Genomic DNA, 21,675 nt, shown 5'->3' with positions numbered 1-21,675 from the left:
GTAGTAGAAGTATTTGATTTTTTTATAGTGTTAAAGATTTTTACATTGTATTGTTTACTTTAATTGCAACCAGCTTGCTATAAGTGGCAAACTATACATCAAACTCAAGGGGGATCATAACATTTCCAAGCAAAAGCATCGGTATCGGTATCGGCCGATACTACCCTGTATTTCGTCGGTATCGGATCGATACCAAAATTCCCAGTATCACCCACCCCTACTGCCTAGTGAAACTTGAGAGAAGCCGTGCGAGATGTTAAACGTGGCACGGAGTTTCCACAAAGCGCGGAATGGAGTCGATGAACCCGGAAGAGATGGACTGGATACCATACAACTGAGTCCGAATGTCCAAATTTACGCTAAACATCGATTGAAACACATTACCAAATAATAAACTTTGTAATAATGGGATATTTACACCTGAAGAGACTTTTTTTCGGCACAGGTAAAGGAATTCCACCGGATGTCGTCAGTGTCCCGTTATTTTGGTCAAATCTGCAATTAATTGTGGGTAATATACTTCGGCTGAGGAGCCACGGATGAGAGTTTGGCAGAAGTGCAGAGCAAGGGCGCAAAGGGGGCGGGGCGACAGAGCACTTTGTAGAATTGGGACACCCTACACTACAGTAGGTCAGCAACTCGCGGCTCTTTCATCCTTATGTTGCAGCTCTGCGTGGCTTGGGAAAATAAATTGTGTCAAGTGTCCGATTGAAATGCATGTTATTTGTCTCAAAAACGTGCCTTCTTAGTATTTTTTTTCCACTTCATATGTGGTCCTATATCGGGTACCTGTCTGATTATTTTTTTGCAATGCGATGCCAGTCTGAACCTCCAGGTCGCATACATCCGACATTGACGTCAGGAGCCCAAAATGCGCTTGCACGGGCGGAGGGATCAGTGCTGACAGTGACTCTGCAGTTGTTTTGAGTAACAGTATTGACTTTATATTTTACTTTAATTTAATCCAACTTGAAACATAAACCATGAAGTGGACATTTATGGTGATAGTAGAAATTAAACCACGGCTCCATCGGATCATGTGTTACGCGCGGTTATGACGTGACGTCAGCTTTAGTGACGTCTCCATGAAATGAGATCGAAAAAGCCTCGCCTCATCATTTCCCCCAAATACTGTATTTCTACCTATGATCGAATCGCTCCAGTGTCGAAATGCCATGACACGCTGCTATAGTTTGTTTTCTTTTTTGCCACAGGATGGCAGCACACAACCAATAACACAGCTCACTCTTGACAGGCAAGGGTATGTCTGATAGTGCATTTGTACGTTGGATTTTGGAAGCAATGCCAATGGACAGAAGCACACTTTAGATGCACTTGATGTAGTGCATCTATCCATCCTTTTTTTATTATTATTATAGCAATTGACTTTAGTTGGAGCCTATCCCAGCTGACTTTTGGCGAGAGGCAAGTACACTTTGGACTGTTCGCCAGCTAATCGCAAAAACAACCAACCATTCACCTGTCATGCATGTTTTGTGACTGTGGAAGGAACCACGCAAGCACGGGGTGAACATGCAGACCTCTCAGTGAATCAAACCTCATTAAAGCCCTCTACCCCATTCCCCGGTCTTTCCTCAGTTGTGTGTTGAAAGTGTACAGAGAATTATTTGCTTTGTTCCGATAACGCTTCGCTGAGTCAACTCCACGCAGGCAAAATCTAAGTGACGCAAAGGTGTTTGATAAATAACAGGGACATTAGTGCGTAATAGACCGTGGACCGGGAGTGCTTGTCCCCACTGTGTCTATGCATTTTGTATCTTTGTGTGCAGCATTTCTAAATTTTCAGAAAATTGTTTTTCTTTTCTTCTGAATCACAAGAAATAAGACTTTTTGTTGTTTTTGTGTGTATAACAACAACAACAACAACAACAACAAAAGCAAACTATATATAAGCGTTAGCTTCTCCACTGAACAGCAATGTGATGCTCAAAAACAAGCCAAATATTTGATATAATTATTCCAGACGTTACACATTAAAATGTAGGCACATATCTATTCATATTGCTTTCACATGGGACCAAATAAAAAGGAAAACGTATACAGTATTTTTAACTGTTTCAGTTGACAAATATCACAAATTAAAAAGATATTGTCCACTTCTGTTCTAGAAGTACAATTCCCTCTGCTGGATCTAGTTGGTCATTGCAATCCTTGGCTCAAATGCAAATGATCTGTTAACAACACGGGGGGAATGTGTAAATAAATGATTTTATCTGTACCTACCTGGATATGTGCCATAGCCTGACAAGTTTAATGGAAATCATTTATTGCGTAATTGCAATAAATACACCCGAGAATATACAGTACAATACAATAGCTTTTGCCTCGTTTTATCTGGGCCAAAGGTAAACATTCCTTCTTCCTCTTGTTGTAAATCTTTTCACAGAACAACCAACATTGTTCTTTGCTTTGCGAAATGTTCCCCTCCTGACTGAGCAAAACATCATGTGATGAATGAGACAGGATGTAGAATTATTAAGAGAGCCTCTTTATCTACCCTTGCTGTACGCCATACCATGCTAAGTGCTGATGTCAGTGATGATGCCAACCATGTGGACTCTCATGTTTAAATGTATAATCCCGTCGGCATTCACTCCTTAAATATACATCATAGTAGATATAGGATTTTATATTTGACAAAGTAACCTGTCAGTCAAAATATGTTACACTAAAGCCAACACAGTAAATGCCTCTGTTACTAATGGAGGTGGAGTGGATACTTTAGTGCTTAAAGGTTTTGAGGAGGAGTCGGGCTGTGCCACACATGACAGCTGTGAAAGATGAATGTCCACAGTGATTTAATCCAGATGATGACGTGACCTTGTATGTAGAGTAGGACGTGACTCGCAGGCAGATTGGCCCTCTGAGGTTGTCTCATTCAATCACAAAATGTCCCTCTTATGTAAATCTGTCGAAGATCTCATCTCAGTGTGTCGATACGCACATTATTCTCTCTGAGGAAATGACAGCATTGTATTTTTAGGGGTACAATGGCTCGACAACTGGGGTGGTTCCTTGATCGGGATCCTGCAGTTGCTGATGAGCTGATCATTTGAATCAGGTGTGTCGCAGTTGGGAAACTTCTAAAACATGCAGAAAAGCGGCCCTCGAGTACCGGATTTTGTGACCACTTGTCTAAATAGTCACAGCATGCATGTCTGAGAGGAGTAGATGTGATGGGAAAAGACGTTAATCACTGATATTGAGCTGTGAATTAAAAAGACGAGTATTGTCACTATTGTCAGTACAATTCAGTGGATTCGGGGCATGCATAGGAAGAATATAACTTCTACGAGTATTCAAGGGAGGAAATTTAGAGGCTGTTGGTTTTCCTTGTTACTGCCTTTTTTTCTCCAAGTTTTGCATGAAACAAATTGCATGAATGACACATTCTCCCAAACTATTTGAGGGATTTGCGTCCCCTTTGACAGGTCTTACCTCCCCAACGCCTTCCAGAACCAACAGCCATGTTTTGGATAAAGCAGCTATGAGAAACATGTGCCGCACCATTTGTGCTTTTGTGTGCGTCGCTGCAGAGAGGAAGCGCGCTCTGCTGCCACATGCGTATACACATTGTCTTGCCATCTGTTGTTCTACTTGTGTCGCACCACCACGTCCTGTGTTTCACCACATTCATTTTCCTTTTTCCGCCACATACCGTCGTCATTCAATGACCTCATATCGAACGTGGCCATGCAAAATAGTTCAGGATATACATGTAATCCCAAGGTCGATTATATACAGTGTAATCAGCAGGGTGCCCTTCAGCCTGCAGTCCTCCTGAGAATGTTTGGAGGAGGGGCTGCAGCTTTAGGGCTGACATCAGTTGCCTCTGACGCCAGCACAGCACTAGCGCTTATGGCAAGAGATTATGATTAACAGCTTTTTTTTCCCCCCTCCAAAGAGTTTGCGTGATGTTGTTCTATTTAATGAGTTTTACATGCATGTACTGTTTCATGAAACTGTTTTGTTTAATTTGTCTTTACAGTATAGTGGGGTCTAACATTACGCTAAAAATCACAGTTCTGTTCATTATTTTTGAAAGAGAATAAATTGAACGACAATTCTAATACTTGACATTCTGGCAAAAACATGCTGCTAGCCTGACATCCACTTGTCAGAGGCCGAGCCGCATTGTATAATAGATGTGTGACTGGAACACGAGATAGTTCCATTTCCTGTCCCTTACCTAATATATTCCGTGCAGGTACACCTCTGTAGAGTATGTTGTAATGTTCACGGCTCGCCTGCTTTCTGAAGCTGAGCCATGATTGGTCATTGTCTGAGCCCTGAGCAACTGTGATGTCACTTTCAATCGACAGCAAGTGGCAAAATGGCCGCCCCCTGAGAGGGACAAAAACGGGGGGATTTTGCTGCTTAATTCATATTCCACAAACACAGTATTAATCAGAATGCTATGTTTCAACTAGTGGGGCTGCATAGAACGTATTCTTGTAAAGAAAAATTTTGGGTTGACTGGCCATGTAGCTAAACCTCTTTTTGGTACCAGATGTGGTATAGTCAACTTTGTTTTCACTATTGCGCACTTACGTCATTTAACCGTACTGTACTTTGTATAACATACAGTGCACAATGGGGGCCTTGTAAGAAACATGGAAATGATCATCCAGTGTGTCAACAGAGTCTCCATGATGGCAGATAGCTAACAAGTATCGCCATTGTAGCCATGGTGTGATGTGACTTATTCCAAACAACATACTTTAGCAAAGCATACTTTTGCTTATTCTTCGAGTGTGGGTTGTGGGCAGAATTCCATTGACACAGATGATATGGCTGCATGATGTGGAGTTGTCCATGCTGTTGCAGGTACTGTATATAACAGCAGGGTGTAATTCTCTTAGAACATTTGATCCAAGATGTTGGAGTGTTTTTTTTTTTTCTTCCCTTTTTTATTACGAACATCTACATATACAACAAAAGAGTTAAACGTCATCACCCATCCATATACTCAAACATACAAAGACAAAATAAAACACAACCACAATACACAAAACAATCAACATTACAAAAACCCACATATACAAAAAACAAAATGGCAGCGCAACAACAACAAAAATTGTAGTTTACAAATGAAATGTTTCAATAAAGATCAACGTCCAGATTATGCCTTTTAGTCTTAATTCATAAATTGTTTGTTTCAGCCACTAGTAACTCTCTTTGTTTATTGAAGTTTTTATGGACCTTGCTTTTCATCTCGTCAAAAAGGGTGCTCACTATTGAAGCAATACCATTGGCAAACTTAGGTACGACAATGTGCTCATTTAAATACCCACTGTGCTAAGCCAATTGTGTATGTGCAACGTAAACAGGTATTGGTTGCTCTTTGTTTGAGAAGTTTAGTCATTGTTTGAAGATGTTCAGGTTGAAATGACAAAAATAGACGCAGATGCTAACGTTGGCTTAGTGCGGCTTTAGCTTGCTGCAACACAGTGTTATACTCCACAGTCTATAACGCAAGTAAGCAGACCCTCATTTTTCATCTTGCTTTTTTGTTGTTTGTTCGGTTATTGTTCTTATGCCATTGTTTTTCATTTTAAGTTTCTCATCTTTCTATGTTGAAGCTGGCTGTTCCAAACTAATGCAAGGAGGGCAGCTATCGTGCAGTGGAAAAGGCGTCAGAGGTGAAGAATAGGTTACACTGTTGCTATGGGGATGGACTCCCGATGAAATCTCAGGTCACTTTGACTGTACTTAAAGTTGAACCAGCTAACCCTTTTTTCCCCTGTTCTGTTGCGTGTTTGTCAGGACACTTCACATGGTGTTGTCTTACTGTGTTTTAATTCTATAATAATAATAATAATTATTATTATTATATAGCCCGCGACCCTTGTGAGGATAAGCAGTATAGATAATGGATGGCTGGATATTATTTTATATTAACTGCTAATTCAATCACACCTAGGGGCAATTTAGAGAGTCCAATCAACTTAACAACTTCGGAATGTGGGAGGAAACCGGAGTACCCGGAGAAAACCCACGCAGGCACGGGGAGAACATGCAAACTCCACACAGGGAGGCCGGAGTCGGGATCGAACCCACGACCTCTGAACTGTGAGGCGGGCGTGCTAATCAGTCGACCACCGTTCCGAATTCGGAGAATAACTCCCACTAAATGTCTCCACATATTTTTTCGTCTAAAATGCTTGTGATACAACGCAATCCATCCCCAATCAATCTCATTAAATGGGAAAGGGCACTCCACCAATACAGAGCTCTAATTGTGAGTCAGTGTTTATTCTATCAAAGCGTTAAGACGCTCTACTTTCAGACTTTGACCAAGTCAGTAAACAGGTTTTCTTTTGCGCAAACAGCAATTGCAAAAACACGTCCCAAATTCACCCAGCAGTCTATCAGATCATGCAGAAATAAACATTAAGGCTGCTCAATATGCTTTCATTTGTTGGTTTTTGCAGGTTTAATCCACTCTGGGTCTCGAATTCCAGCAGGGGCACATTGAAATCCCAAACAGTAGACGTCAGTCCTCACATTCCTCAAATAAAACAATATTATGAGTCTACTGCATGGACATTTCACACCCTCTTGCACATGTTTGCAAGACACATGCAGGATAATCCGGCCTTAAACATGACGTGACACCTGTTATCATAGCTCAGCTGTGCTCGCACTCTCAATGCCAAGGAGGATTATAGCAGATGTCATGTTGTGGATTGTGGGAGCTTTGTATGACTCTTAGCTCTGTCATCTGAGTGGAAGGGCCACCGTTTTAATCTTATTTGTGTGCCTTGTTTGTATGCGCATTCTACTACATCGGTAGTGTGTTTTCTTTCCCAGTCCTGATTCCTGTCTGGCTTACGCTCACAGTATTGCATAGGGGCGGGGCGGGTGTTCAGGAGGGAAGAACCGCAGCTGCCGTCTGACGTAAACGGCACACAAATGCAGGGTTTGTGCTTTCACAGTTCCAACCGGTTAATGGGTTAGCTCGCACTCCCTTCAACTCTGTCATGCTAACTCGCTTCGGCAGCAGTACCCATGGACTGTATGTGGACCAGCTTGACCTGAACTCGTTGGAAACTCGAGTGAAGTCTCCATACACGGCAACAGTCTGTAACACTTCATCACTCACAGGAACGCGGTTAATTGATTTTTGGGATTTTTGAGTGGGACTCATTGTTGATTGATTATGTGGCTAACACCAGCAAGATCAACATGAAAACACAACAAATTGCATGGAGCAGGGACCTCTGGTCCTGGCCCAATGTTCATACACGCTCGACCACCGAGCTGGAAAAAAAAATTCTCAGTCGGATTGAGGAAAGGAGAGTATGGTGGTAGTAGCTCCATTCCATAAACATTTATTATCCAAGGAATTCATACATGGTGTTCATGGTATTATGTTCTTGACTTATTTTGACAATTGAACAAACTATTTTGCATATGATGACTAACACAATGAAATCATGCTGGTATGTTTGGAAGAGAACAAACAGTAGACTAAAAATTAACAAATACGTTATGCAAGATCTAATCAAGGTATTTGGAAAATGTGCTAAATGTTTAAATATATAATGGGGGACATTTTTTAAATCAGGGTTTCCAGAGATTTTGAGTTGAACCCACTACTGGGAAGTGATTTTTCCAAGGATTCCCACATAATATTAACTCCACTTAAATAAAGCCTACTTTAACTACCATTTATTAACACCTTTATTTTTCCCAGATTTTTGAGGCGTGGCTAAAATGGCGCCCAGTGCTGCACTTGGCCGAGCAGTAGGCAGTCACTTTATGTCTCCACCAAAGAGCGTAGGTTGGCTTGTGTATGTATTTTATGACTATAGCCTACAGTAACTATTCCGTTTTGTCCCTTCTAATGTGATTTTTCATTGTGTAAGATACCATAATTGTCATAGCAAATGTATACACTGCTCTCTGCAGTAGTGGTATGACAGTTAACAGTTTTGCATGGCGTGGTTTCGGCGCATTGACATGTCTTGACATGTCCACAGCGTTCAAGAGTGGAGACAGAGGCTTGATTCTTATGAGTTTTGAACGATTTTTGATGTCCTGTAAAAGCCAGGTGCTGAATTTATTTTCACTTTTAGATAGATAGCCAGCCTGCTAAGAAACAAACAGATAAAAAGTGAATACTGTATACAGTATTGTATGTCGCTGTCATCCTTGATTCCTTTTTCGGACATTGTTATATTTTACACAAACGTGTATACCACATTACATTAAATTTAAATATATGTGTTTGTTTATTTGAGTACTTCAGAATCACATGAAACATCTCAGACTTAAGCTGTTTTACTGTCATATTTTATCAGGGGCCCTTGTTAAATTAGTGAAATGTTGCTTGGTATATTTGTTGACCCTTGCAATGTGACAGCCTTGATTCGCCGTCTAACCATATTAACGGCATTTTCCAAGAAATTTTGCAAGTTCTTAGGTGAGGATTTCATTCGTTAAAGACTTCTTTGAGTAATGATGCCCGATTTCTTTGGTACATGTTGTCTCCGGTGGATATCAATTGTGAAAGCAAACGTGCTGTTACATTTTGTGCGTGTTACGTGATGCAATCAAGCATGAATGTGAAACACAAGCCAGCTGACTCATTTAATGTCATGTCATGTCATCTTCAAAACCGCTTATCCTATATAGGGTCGCGGGGAGTTGCTGGAGCCTATCCCAGCCGTCAATGGGCGAAGGCAGACTACACCCCGAACTGGTCGCCAGCCAGTCGCAGGGCACAACTCATTTAATGCTCATCCATTATGTACATGTGTGCGCGTGCAAATGTGTGTGTGGGTGTGTGTGCATCAGTGCATGTGAAAGTGTCAATAAACAATTCATCCTTTCCAAGGTCCACAAGCCAGTAAAATCGGACCTTTGCAATAAGCCTAAAGGGGGAACAATAGATCACTGTTCAGAAATGATATTGGTCACCTCCATTGCCCATTACGTCTATTTGTTGTTATCACTTCCCTCAACTGGGAGGTGCAAACCACTAATTTGTTATTATGCAAAAATTATTCAGGCAATGTCCACATATTTTGAGAATGTTTACTCATTTTTGTTGTTTATACATCCAAGAAATACGCATTAATCACTGAGACTATTAATATGTTTGGACTAAACGAACAATTGTAATGACAATATTTTCCAATTTTTGGGCTTTTTTTTATGTTCCTTATTTCATCAGTAAATAATGTACAGCATCTATTAAATTGGATGATTTGGTTCTAATCTAAATCAGATTGTACATTTGTTAGAAGAATTGCGCAATAACTACCGAATTTAAATTTTGTGGAGGTATGATGTCAGAGAAGGAGCTGCTCTGGTGTGGATGCATGTTTTTTTCTTTCATTTTCATTGAGAGTTTTGCCTTGATTTTAACAAATCTGTCAGTCAATTATGCACCTAGATTGTTCTGACTGTTTATTTTCAGCATTTTCAAAAACTACTTAAAGCGCCACATGCTCAGCAGAATCAGCATTTTGATTACATCTTGTGAGACTTGCAGGTTTCGTTAATTTGCCGGTTTAGCCTAAAACAATTCTATTATAATAAAATCTGTAATAATTCAGTCTAAGTTATTATCATACACTACAACAGACCAATCTGACAAATCATGTTGATTATAAAACTGCATTGTATATCTAACCAAAATGATGTTTGGAGATGCATTTGGAAGCAGCAAATGTCAATATCTGTTTCCTGAAAATGACATCACAACTACTCAGGGCTCAGGTAACGACCAATCACAGCCCAGCTTCAGAAAACAGGTCAGCCGTGATTGGTCGTTACCTGAGCCCTGAGCAGTTGTGATGTCATTTTCAGTCGACAGAAGTGACCGCCCCCAGAGATGGCTGAAAACGGATGGATTAACTCTTATTCCACAAACGCAATATTGATCAGAATGTCTTGTTTCAACTAGTGGGCTTGCATAGAACATAATCTTGAAAAAAATACGTTTGGGCTGACTTCTTCTTTAAGAAATAGTTTGGATAATCTTGTTTTAGCTTCCAACTATTGCGTGTCTGTTACTGACATAATGCTGTAATTCATGAATCTTAATGTTAAAGGAAGGCATATGCAGGAAATTAGCATTTTTATTCACTGCTGACTAAGGATGTTTGGCCTTGAGAGAAGAGTCCTTTCTAAAGCGTACATACTGGTTTTCCTCTGTGCATTGAAAGGATTTGATGGACTTCACTGAATCTCATGCTAAAGACCCACCCTACGGGCTGGTGGTGCAGATTTGATTAGTGCAGAGTGTGATTTCAATGGAAGGCTCAGTCAGGCTCAGGGGATTGTAAAACGTGCCCCTGAGACTTTGACGCAAGCTGCTGACATCATTGCTCCTTTGGACTGAGCTGTCTGCTCGCCGCTCACGACCATGACGGCGATGGAGGTGGATTTGGTCGCTCCTATGACGCTGGGTGTGTGTGATGAAAGGGAGATTGAAAAGAAAAATGGGAGTAATACCATGGGGAGAAATGTTCCATTTTAAAAATACAGCAGTCACCCACCCTTTCACCACACTATTATATTTTCACTCCAGGAAAAAAATGTTTTCACACCTCCTTTTCCATATTATTATAATTAGGGTTACAGATTTTAATTACACAGAAGAAAGTATATCATGCTGAGATAATGATCCTTGACTCATAGCATGGGGTGCATGGATATTGTGAGGAAGTCAGAGGGATGCTTCATCTGATAGAGAGAGAGAGAGAGAGAGAGAGAGTGCGGCAATCAAGCTGACATCACTGACGTTATGGTGTTGCTACAGCTGGAGGATTTTAAAATCTTGAGGCAAAGTTTAGTACAAAAATAGGTCATGCAATAGGTCAAAGACAGCACTGCAAAAAATCCTCTCGTGTCTGCTGTCCTTTTTACTATAACGGGCAAGTGCACACAGAATGACAGGTGACTTCTGTTCCTGCAAAAAAAAGTACATCAAAGCTTTAGAGTTATAATAGAATGTCAAAGATCCTCTCAAATTTACCATTTGGGTTCTCCTGTCACTCTTAATCCCTGTAAAGTGCAAATAAATATGTATGAAAATAAATATCTACCATAAATTTGACACCACAGAAAATAGTTTTGTGAGCAAATCGACCAAATGTGATTTAAAAAGATTGTATATAAAAAGTGTACAGTATATAAAATGGGCTTCAAAATAGATGGTACTTTGTCTGGCATCTTTCTGTTGCCCAAAAATCCCTACATGTTCCACATTTCTCTCTGTGACATTTGTGCACTCACAGCAAACAACAAAGTGCTCTAAAGCGGCCATGCAAATGCAAAGCGCCTGACCACACACTGGCTGTCAAGTCTGACTTTTTCCTCTCATGCTTTTGAAACTTTCTCTCCTTAACGTGCAGCCATTCATGGCAATGAACAAGGCGCTCTTCAGCGGCCACGTAAGCAGACTATCCGAAAGAAAGGCGCTTTTTCGGCCTGGGCATGCTACTACACACCACAATTGCGTTGGATGATGCGATGATGATGCGAAAAAAGGTGCTCAAGTTCTTGCCATAGCCCAAGCACATCACTGTACCATATTTTAGCCATGCCCCAAAAAATCAGGAAAACTGAAATGGTTCTCAGTCCTTGCACATTTTAAGCAATTATCTTCAAACATGTATGAAGTATTTAGAACCAAATCATGCTATGAATAAAACAAAAGTCAATCAGGACTGGTTATTGACGAGATTTCCTCATGATTCCAACTTTCAACCCTCCGCTCTTCGGCACATCATTTTTATTTTCTCGAAAAGGTGTATGAAGTTACGTTAAGAGTCCAGTAATTAGCCTTATTAGTTTATTTAGAATTTATTCTGACAGTTTATTATTCTGCCCTACTGTATGTGACTCGCACTTATCTGCAGAGACGATAATGTAACTAGAGAAGTGAATATGGGTGGCCCGTGGTGGGGAGGATGAATAGAGATGGAAACAATCAGGGTCTTTGTTTGACAGGTTAATGGTTAAAGCTGGGTGGAACCAAATTCACCCAGTTGGCCCAAAGAACAACGGAGGTGTTTGACGCTTGTCCTTATTTTCTTAACAACCGTTGCAACAAAACTATTAGAACTATTACCATTCTGTTTTCTGACCATTTACACAAATTAGATCATTAAAGCATTTGTATGAGAGGTCAGTACAAAGTGCTGAATGTTCCAAACATGAGACTGGAAATTAGGAAACTGTTTTGTACGCACAGTTCCATCCTTAGAAGAAATATACACAGGAAGTGACGGAAAGTAGAAAAGCAGAAAAGCTCCACATTCAAAAGCGTAAGAGTCCAGCGTTACCCGACTGTACAAGCCAAATTTTTGATTTGTTATTGGAGAAATGGTTTTGAAATATAAGCAAATTTAAGTTTGAGCAGCAGTCCAGGAACGAATTGTACAGGACTGTACTTTGATTCGGCCCTTCAAATTTGGGGGGTAGGGGCATAGGGAACAAAGAAAACTGAGCACAATCTCTGGATATATTGTTCCAGGACTTTTCAAAGCACTGACATATGAGAGAGGAGAACAGTATGTGCTGCTCCCACCGCCTGTGTGTATGCGTGTGTGGGTGTGTGTGTGCTTATTTGCACATTCTCTTGGAGTGATTACACAAACGGTTTAGTGTAGAAGATACATCAAGCACTAATGAACACCTTGTCATCAACTTGTGTGTTGTACTGGTTTATTGAAGGTGATCATGAATATTTGCAAACTGCAAACGTGAACAATGAAAGCCTTTTTATAATTGTACTTGTTATATCTTACTTATGTTGTGGTTACCTCTCCAGATAAGAGTAAAACTCATCCCACAACACATGGAGATCAACCTCATTGACCCACAGTGTTTTGCTTTCCTTTTTTGGCCTTGGCGTATAGAAGACGATCCCCAGGGGCTCCTCCCCTTTTTTTCTGCTTCAGTCCAGCGCTCACATGGCTGGAGCAGCCAGCCACACAGATGTCCCAAGTGTCATCTCGGGCTTTTGGACACCCTCCTTTACCCAGATTAGAACTCCTAATCCTCGCTTAGCTGTTCTTTCCTCTGGCAGACGCCTCTCTGGCCTCTTCGTTGTTGCCAAATCAAAAGCACATTGCTCTGCCGCCCTCCTCTACGAAGAAATGTGTAAGGTGATACCAGGGAGGGAATTAAGTAATAAATAAGGACCAAACGCACAGCGTTTGGGGGTACACAAAGTCACTTCGGAAGGTGATGCAAAAACCATAAGGAGTTCTCACACAAATCTGCGTTTTTGCTACTTCCAGCCTGTACTTCTTCTTCCCTTGTCTCTGCCGCTTAGAGATTTATCCGGCTTTCAAGGGACCGGCTGACAGACCATATGGACGCTGAGTGGCAGGATCAGGAGCAGAAGCTGGAACACCTGGAGGGATAAAACTTTCTCTCCATCTGGACTTTGGCAGCATAAACGTTCAGGGCCATCTCATATTTGTCCTTGGAATAAGTAAAAATACAAGTGCGTAGTCGACAGTCATGCAGGATCAGACAATCCCTTTTATGACACCTCAATGCAGATTGCATACTCAGCTGTATGGCATACTCCATCACACTACCTCCCAATTCTGGAGGTAGCCTGTTACAACCGACCAAGCACCTCACCCATCTCCAGGATGTAATCGCAAACAGGAAATCACCTCCCGAGAGTTTTTCCAACTATGCCCACCACGCATAACCTTAAATCCGACAATCCTGCTTCTGACACCATAGAGAGTAGTGACCATGAATTGAATTTTAACCTCGGGCATTTCGGGTCGGTAAGGCTAAAGGCTGTCCGGCATGGTATCCGCCGCATACCCTACACAAGTCTCATCTCAAGAATCCTTACAGCTGGGTAGCCTCACACCTGATGATCTCGCTTCTGACACCATGGATATTTGACTACCCCAAACATGGACTTGAACCTTGGGTCTTTTAGGTCAGCAAACTTGTACAATGGCCATGCAGTTGTCAAGAAAGTTTGAGGAGAAGTAATATCAAGCCTTATTTGAACCCTCAGTTTATTGGGTTACGGTGTCACACTATCTGATTTGAAACCTAGTCTGTTGGGTTGAAAAAGGTCAAAGGCTCTTTGGCATGGTTGCCGCATTACAAATACAACTGCAGTGCAGCAGACACTACAGTATCTCACACACAAGTGTCCCATTTTAATCATCCAGTCCTACCAACCAAAGTCCTTTGTCTGAAACTACAGACGTACCAGATCTGAACCCGTGTCAAATGAAAAAAAAAAAAAAAAAAAAAAGACAGAAGGCTGTTAGCTGGATTACATACACAACAGTTGTCAAGGCTCAAAATAATCTGTTTCACATCGCATTGAATAGCAAAACTGAGAATCAAAGATTTATAATTTTGCTGATCAGCAGAAAAAAGGCTTTGCTGGATCGGATGCACCCACGTTAAAGTGGAGCAACGCGCTCACGTCACCTACTGTACGTAGGTCAAGGCAAGCCTTGTTATACGTACGTTGCACCAGTTAGCTAGCAACGAGCTTTGGCTGGCTTCTAGCGCAGCTAAACACGTGGTGGAGTCGCTCCCAAATCAATTATCAGGGAGCTAATAATTTGCATGTATTGCAAGTATTGTTCTTATGAAGGGATGACAAGGAAAGACGGCGAAGTCAAGCTAATTGATAAAGTAACCCAAGATTAACATGTCATTGGCGCTGAAATGTATTGGACGGACGATGTGTCGCTCGATGCCCGGGGCAAACGGGGCAAATGTTTCCCATTCTATCGTTTATCGCCTACAAAATGGGCGCCAGTCGTAGGCAGATAGACGGACCGTCGGATAGGCGGAATGCTCAGCTCTGCCCTTTACTCTGGTTTTAACCAAGGACCATTGGGGTAAAAAAACAAAACAAAAATATCACAAGGTTAAATACCAATAGGATCACTGCTGTTATTCTTGTGTTTATTTTATTGTATTTCTCTATTGTGGGCTGCAGACATTTTTTACCTTTCTAACTTTGTGGAGCTTCCATGATTTGTTTAGACGTGAGCCAATCTTTTTTTTCCACTGTGCGATATATTAAATCCATTTCAATATAAGCAGCTCAATTTTATAAATCCCCTGTTGGTTTAGATTGTGTGTGTGTGCGTGGCTGTGTGTGCGCATGTGCGTGTGTGGGGGTGTGTTTGCGTGTGTCTGCGTGTGTGTGCGTGCGTGCTGTGCGAGTGTTGAAGTCAGCAGAACTCCGGCCCTGTACACTGTGAAGACAATGTTGCCTACTTTGTACTCTTGATCTGTTAGTTGGACTTTTCAAAAGGTGTTTTTTTTAGTACAATTTGATTCCCATTATAAGTTCCATTATAATGTGAAACAAGCTAGAACTAGCTTGGAGTTCTCTTCTTTCAATTCATCACAATACAGACATAAGTAAAATGAACCTTCCTTTTTAGACATTTTACAGGCTTGCATGTCTGCTGCCATCTTCATATTTCATATGCTTTTCACCCTCACCTCCAGGGTATCCCACAAGCCTTCTACTGCAAAAAAAAAACGAAAAAAAAACAAGCCAGGATAATAGACTGATCCATGTTATGACGCACATGGCTTTGGTCTCCAGAGGGACTTTTGCACACACAAGCATTCATAAAGGCTCTGTCTTGCTTGGTTTGCAGACATGGGTTGCAAGCAGGTATTTACATCATAAGATAAGTAACTGACGCCACAGGATTATTGTATCAGCATGCTTTGTGCTGATAGTACACCGCACTACATTCTTTTGCTGAAAAAGTAGTTTTTATTGCGCTGGTAGGAAGTGATCATAGAAGCAGATTTAAGAACTTTTTTCGGCAATTTGATTACATGCCATTAAAGTGAATGGGTGGTAAGGACATTCAGAGTCAACAACTGTCAGGGAAAACCTGCTGCCAAAAATTTAAAGCCTGTTTCCCTAAAAATGTCAATATAAGTTGTGTTGTCAATATAATGAGCTCTAAAGAGCTCTACCAAAAAGTGCACATTTACAAAAATGATAATACTCACTTTTGGTTGACACTACAAATTTGAAATTTGTGTTTGTATCGATATTGTAATGGTTACTTTTTTTAAATACCTCCTGAGTCATGGATGTCCAATTTCTTGGAATTTAATAAATGAAAAAACTAAATAAATAAAATGACAGGCGGACACCATAAAACTCCTTTATTTACTGCACAAGCTTTTTAGATAACATTCTTAGCCACAGTACAAGTGTAAAAATAATTTAACCACTAGTGATCTTAAAAATATTAGGGTCACTGATGGTGTAGTAGGATCGGTTCCCGCTCAGTGACAGTCTGCGTGTGTGTCCCCTGCAACGGGCTGGCGACCAGTTCAGTTGTGCAATTGTGCCTAATGTTGGGGTCAGCTTCTGTTGAAGTACATTGTCATCCTTTCCCTTGAAACGAGTCGTGTTTCATAACTAAACAAAACAATCAAGTTAAGGCCTAGATAGACCAATTCGACGTTGGCCAACTGTGACAGACGCTTCCCCCCGGTGGCGTCGGGGCCAGCTGTCGGCACGTCACGCTGGAAAAATACACCGCAACAACAGACAGCGGCGCTGACCATTAAAGTACCTTCTGCGCATGCGTGAGATGTAATACCCTTCCGTACCATCGGCGGCGGTAGTCACTATTTCTCGTGGTTAGAAAAATCCAACCGGAAAGCTATTGGCCGGGGGTGGATTATAAAAACGTAAACAATGCATTCAGCTATATTCTTCGCTGACGATGAACTCCCACGCGAAGTAAACCATCACGTTCTTGATACGATACCGTGAAATACTTAAATTGTCAACCCTCGCTCTTGTACTTGTAAGGAGATTCAGAGCGCCGATTTGTTAGCTAACAGCCAACCAGAGTGACCAAATGTCATGACTCACGATGCCGATTATACATGTTGAAGCGCCCCCCAGACGATTCCTGATGGGTTATGTCGCTACGACGGTGGTCACTACACCAATCAGACGGCGCAATCAGACGCCTCGACGCTTCATGACCTCCGACGACCTTTATACTGACTTAATGGTGTAAACAAAATCATGTAAGTCATGAATCTTGAAAGTACACAAAGCACATGGAAGCACGCTCAGGGCCCTCAATGTGAGGATTTTGTTGTGACGCACAAAGGCACATGGAACGTGCTAGTGCCAGAGAGAGGACATGATGGTGGCACAAATTAGGAGTGAATAGAGCCCCTTGTGTCTTTGTCACACAAAGACAGCAAACCATTGCCCTGACAGAGATGCTTTTCACACTGTGTTTTCACTGCAGTGAGATCATGACTCTTAGGCCAACATTTACTGACATTTCTGTTGGAACTGTGGGTAATCGATGTAGGGAAAATTCAACTGCAAGAGTTTGTGAAAGCTTTTACGTGCTCTGGAGCAATGAACGCCATCTTTGTGTTTTGATCACGCTAATGGATTGCTTGCGTCATCCCACAATAATCTTCTGCAGGTGTTTTGTTGGAATGAGATGTGACTACTGCCGATGATTCATTGCCTTTAATCGAATAATTCACACGAGCTTTCTGCGGCATCAGTGATATCATGCCTTTTCCAAACCAATCTGATGGAGCTAAAATGCATAAAGAGATACTATCAATTGAATAATTCAGGGGACATATTATGGAAATTTTACTTTTAAACTGCTTGTACGTATGTGCCTTGAAATAATGTCTGATGTGAAATGGTGCTGTATGAATAAAACTAACTTTGAGATTTTGAGCGAAAGGAATTTATCTTCTTGGTGAAGATCCGCCAGTTTTAAGTGACAGTCTGGATGCTGCATTTCTCTGTCAAACACACTATGGGCTTTATTTTGGTAAAGCTGTTTAAATCCTGTGTGGTGCGTGGCGTAACTCTGTGCCAGAAGCGGGTTGTTGGTCATTTCAAAGATGAGCACAGGCCAGGAAATCAGAGAGATGGAGGTATCCGCCACTGTGGTAGTGATCACCGCCGAATTCAATTATGGCAAATTAAAAGCGGCTCCTCTCATTCTTTTTAAATATGACGCGCTGGTTGCGCATTGAGGGTCTTGACATAGCGGCCCGACACATGGGGTTTCAAAACATCTGCACCATGAAGTGGGCACTTGAAAATCATCCATGTGCCCCGCCCTCCTATGGCTGTGCATGCCAGTGGGATTATTTAAAGCGCAAGTCAACCCAAACATTTTTGTAAGATATGTTCTATACAGGGCGGCATGGTGGTCGACTGGTTAGCACATCCGCCTCACAGTTCAGAGGTCGTGGGTTCGATCCCGGCTCCCTCCCTGTGTGGAGTTTGCATGTTTTCCCCGTGCCTGCGTGGGTTTTCTCCGGGTACTCCGGTTTCCTCCCACATTCCAAAAACACGCATGGTAAGTTGATTGGACTCTCTAAATTGCCCCTAGGTGTGATTGTGAGTGCGGATGTTTGTCTCTGTGTGCCCTGCGATTGGCTGGCAACCAATTCAGGGTGTCCCCCGCCTACTGCCCAAAGACAGCTGGGATAGGCTCCAGCACGCCCCGCAACCCTTGTGAGGATAAGCGGTATCGATAATGGATGGATGGATGTTCTATGCAGGAAACAAAGCATTCCAATTAATATTGCATTTGTGGAATATGAGTTAAGCAACAAAATCCACTAGTTTTTAGCCATCTCTGGGGGCAGACATTTTGTCACTTCTGTCAATTGAAAATGACATCACACACCCTCAGGGCTCAGATAACGACCAATCATGGCTCAGCTTCAGAAAAAGGGTGAGCCGTAATTGGTCGTTACCTAATCCCCGAGAGTCTGTGATGTCATTTTCAGTCGACAAAAGTGACAAAATGGCCACTCTCTGAGATGACTAAAAATGGGTGGATTTTGCTTCTTAAAAAAACTCATACTTCATATTAATCATATTGACTTGTTTCAGCTAGTGGGCCTGCATAGAACATTTTCTTGAAAAAATATGTTTGGGTTGACTTCCGCTTTAAGAAATATAATAATAATAAATCACTTGCTTGTTCCAAGCTCATCTTCAAGTAGAAGCCGTTCCCTAAGGCAACCCCCTAGTTTCACCCATGGTTGTCATGGTTATGCCTTACTCAGCTTTGACCCAGCTGTACAGTAAAAGAGGTGAGTTGAGCCTTGGTTCACCTGAATGAGACAAGAATGCCCCCAAAATGAGCTGCTTTCAGAAAGATAATCAATTAAAATCAAATGTGCTAAATTGTTCTTGATCCTTCAGATACTTTGATGAAAGCATGTGTTTCAAATGCATAATGTGACTCCTTGAACTAATTAGGGCTACCGGGAACAGGATTATAAATTCTTCATCTTAACAAGACGTTTTGTACGGTCTTTTTTTTAGGGAAGGTCCTTTTCTGATCACAGTGCATAAAACAAGGTCCGTAAAGGCATGCTTGGATGAGTTTGATGTGGAAGAAGTAGACTGGAAAACAGCTTTGGGATGAACAACATTGGGCATTGCAAGCCAAACATCAGTGACCTCACAAATGCTCTTCTAGATGAATGAACAAAAATAACAATAGGACTCTCTTGAATTTTCACTTCCTGTAGGTGTCCCAATTGTTTTGCTACAATATAGGAAGGTAGATGTCAATATACAAATACGAATGAATTCACAACTTGTTTGCATAAACTTCTAAACACATTTACTACAAGTATTAGCTTGAATAATCAACACATGTGGCTACAAGTCATTATTAGCATGTAAGCTTTGAGCTAACCAGAGAAACGTAGATGGATGAATATCATAGCTTTGGTTGCAACTTCCTTGATCATCAATCTTCCTGTTTACATGTTAGCTGCTCCCATTCCCAAAGAGCCAATCATGGGGTCGAAGAGAACAATAGAGGAGCGAAGAGGACAAAATATCTGGAGAAATGTGACGTCCACTCCTCATTGTCATCATTTCAGGTGACATCAATCAAACATGACATAACATCTTTCTTTGACGCTTGTCACAAACATCGGTGGCTCCTCGATGCTTGGTCCTCGATGCACATCGAGGAGAATTGAGTCTCCCTAATATGGTGGAGTGAGAACAAAAAAAAACAAAAAAACAGACGCAGCCAATAAAACTTGGGCAGCAGTGCAAACTTAATTGATGATTGACAACAACAACCTGACATCAAACTTTGGTTCCACCCTGAAACTCTGCTAATACTATTTGTGTAGTATTAATGTTTTAAATAAACCAAACTGACACTGATACATAAAGCAAATCCTACAAACGCCATTACTGTTGTTTTCAAATTTTGATCCCCATATGTGAACGTCTGTTTCACCTGCATCCTGTCAATTTGAGCCATAGGCTCCTGCTCTGACCACGTCATGTCGAGTGTTTTATTTCATTTCCATGTATTGTTCAGTGTTACAGTGTTTGGTTCCTTTGAGTAATACTGTATGTAGTCCATGCTCCTTGTTAAAGCTAGTTGATTTACTTCGCCCTCCTCCAAAATCCCCAGGGGGTCAATATCTAGAGTTTTATATTGTCCCTTAGGCATCATTGGGATTTAATTGCAATTGATGTCACTTGCTAAAGCATATGCGTTATCATTTAACATATCGTATTCAACATATGAATGATAGGTTTAGTGTAACATTTACACAAAAGGACCTAAGAGATGAAGAACAACATATTTGAGGTTGTATTACCTAAGCGCTGCATATCTCTGTCCTAACCCTAAGTGTACGGTGGCACTGTTATGAAAATGAATGACAGTTTAGAGAGTTTTTTTTAGAGAAATCACCGCAACACGTCAGTCGGTACTGACCCGGTTTTGGACGATTACACGGACGCCTGAAAACCCACTTCCGTCCTTGCTTAGTCCATCCTTTTTAAAAAACGTCTCGTCCTCCGGACAGTCAGAGTGTTCCGTCCATGGAACGGACTGCCCATCTCTTTCTAAAACAATGAAATCAAAAACACTAAGCAACGCACAATGGTTTACGTTCATAATGCCATATTTGGGAACGTCATAAACCAATGAGCACCTGCATTCACATGCAGCGGTTGGTTAACTTATTTTGACAATGGATGACAGATAGGTGTGTTAAAGTGCTACTTGAAACATTGCTTGGACTTTGTGTAATTAACGGTGACAATTTGACACCTTAAAGCAGGGGTCTTCAATCCTGTTCCTCGATGGCCGGTGTCCTGCATGTTTTCCATCTGTCCGTGCTGCAACACACACCTGATTCAAATGATCAGGATCGTTATCCAGCTTCTGCAGACCTTTGGTGAATATCTGTAGCAGGGAGAGATGGAAAACAGGCAGACACCAGCCCTCGAGGAACAGGATTGAAGACTCCTGCTTTAAAGGGTTCATTGCTGTTATTTCCAATGGGAACAATTGTTTTCATCATACAAACTACTTTATGTGGCTCATGCCGTCAAAAGTGTGCCAATTTGCTGCCGCCTGGGGATCCATCTTGTTTTGCCAACATGCATCTCGTGATCTTGACCTTGATGGCTCCCCTACAGGACATTTGGATTTAAGTACGTCTGCAGACGTTATTATACGAGACCAGCAGATTAACAGCTCTCCACTCTCAATGCCTCCCTTTGTGCTTGTTTCATTGTCAACGGGTACACGTGAGTGCCAGTAAATAATCATGGAAAGCAACACCGCTGGCAAAAAGCATGACTCACACTAC

Source organism: Filicampus tigris, chromosome 14 (assembly GCF_054856515.1).
Source record: "Filicampus tigris isolate MCC_2025a chromosome 14, RoL_Ftig_1.0, whole genome shotgun sequence".
NCBI classification, from domain to species: Eukaryota; Metazoa; Chordata; class Actinopteri; order Syngnathiformes; family Syngnathidae; genus Filicampus; species Filicampus tigris.
Note: the sequence above shows the minus strand (reverse complement) of the source record.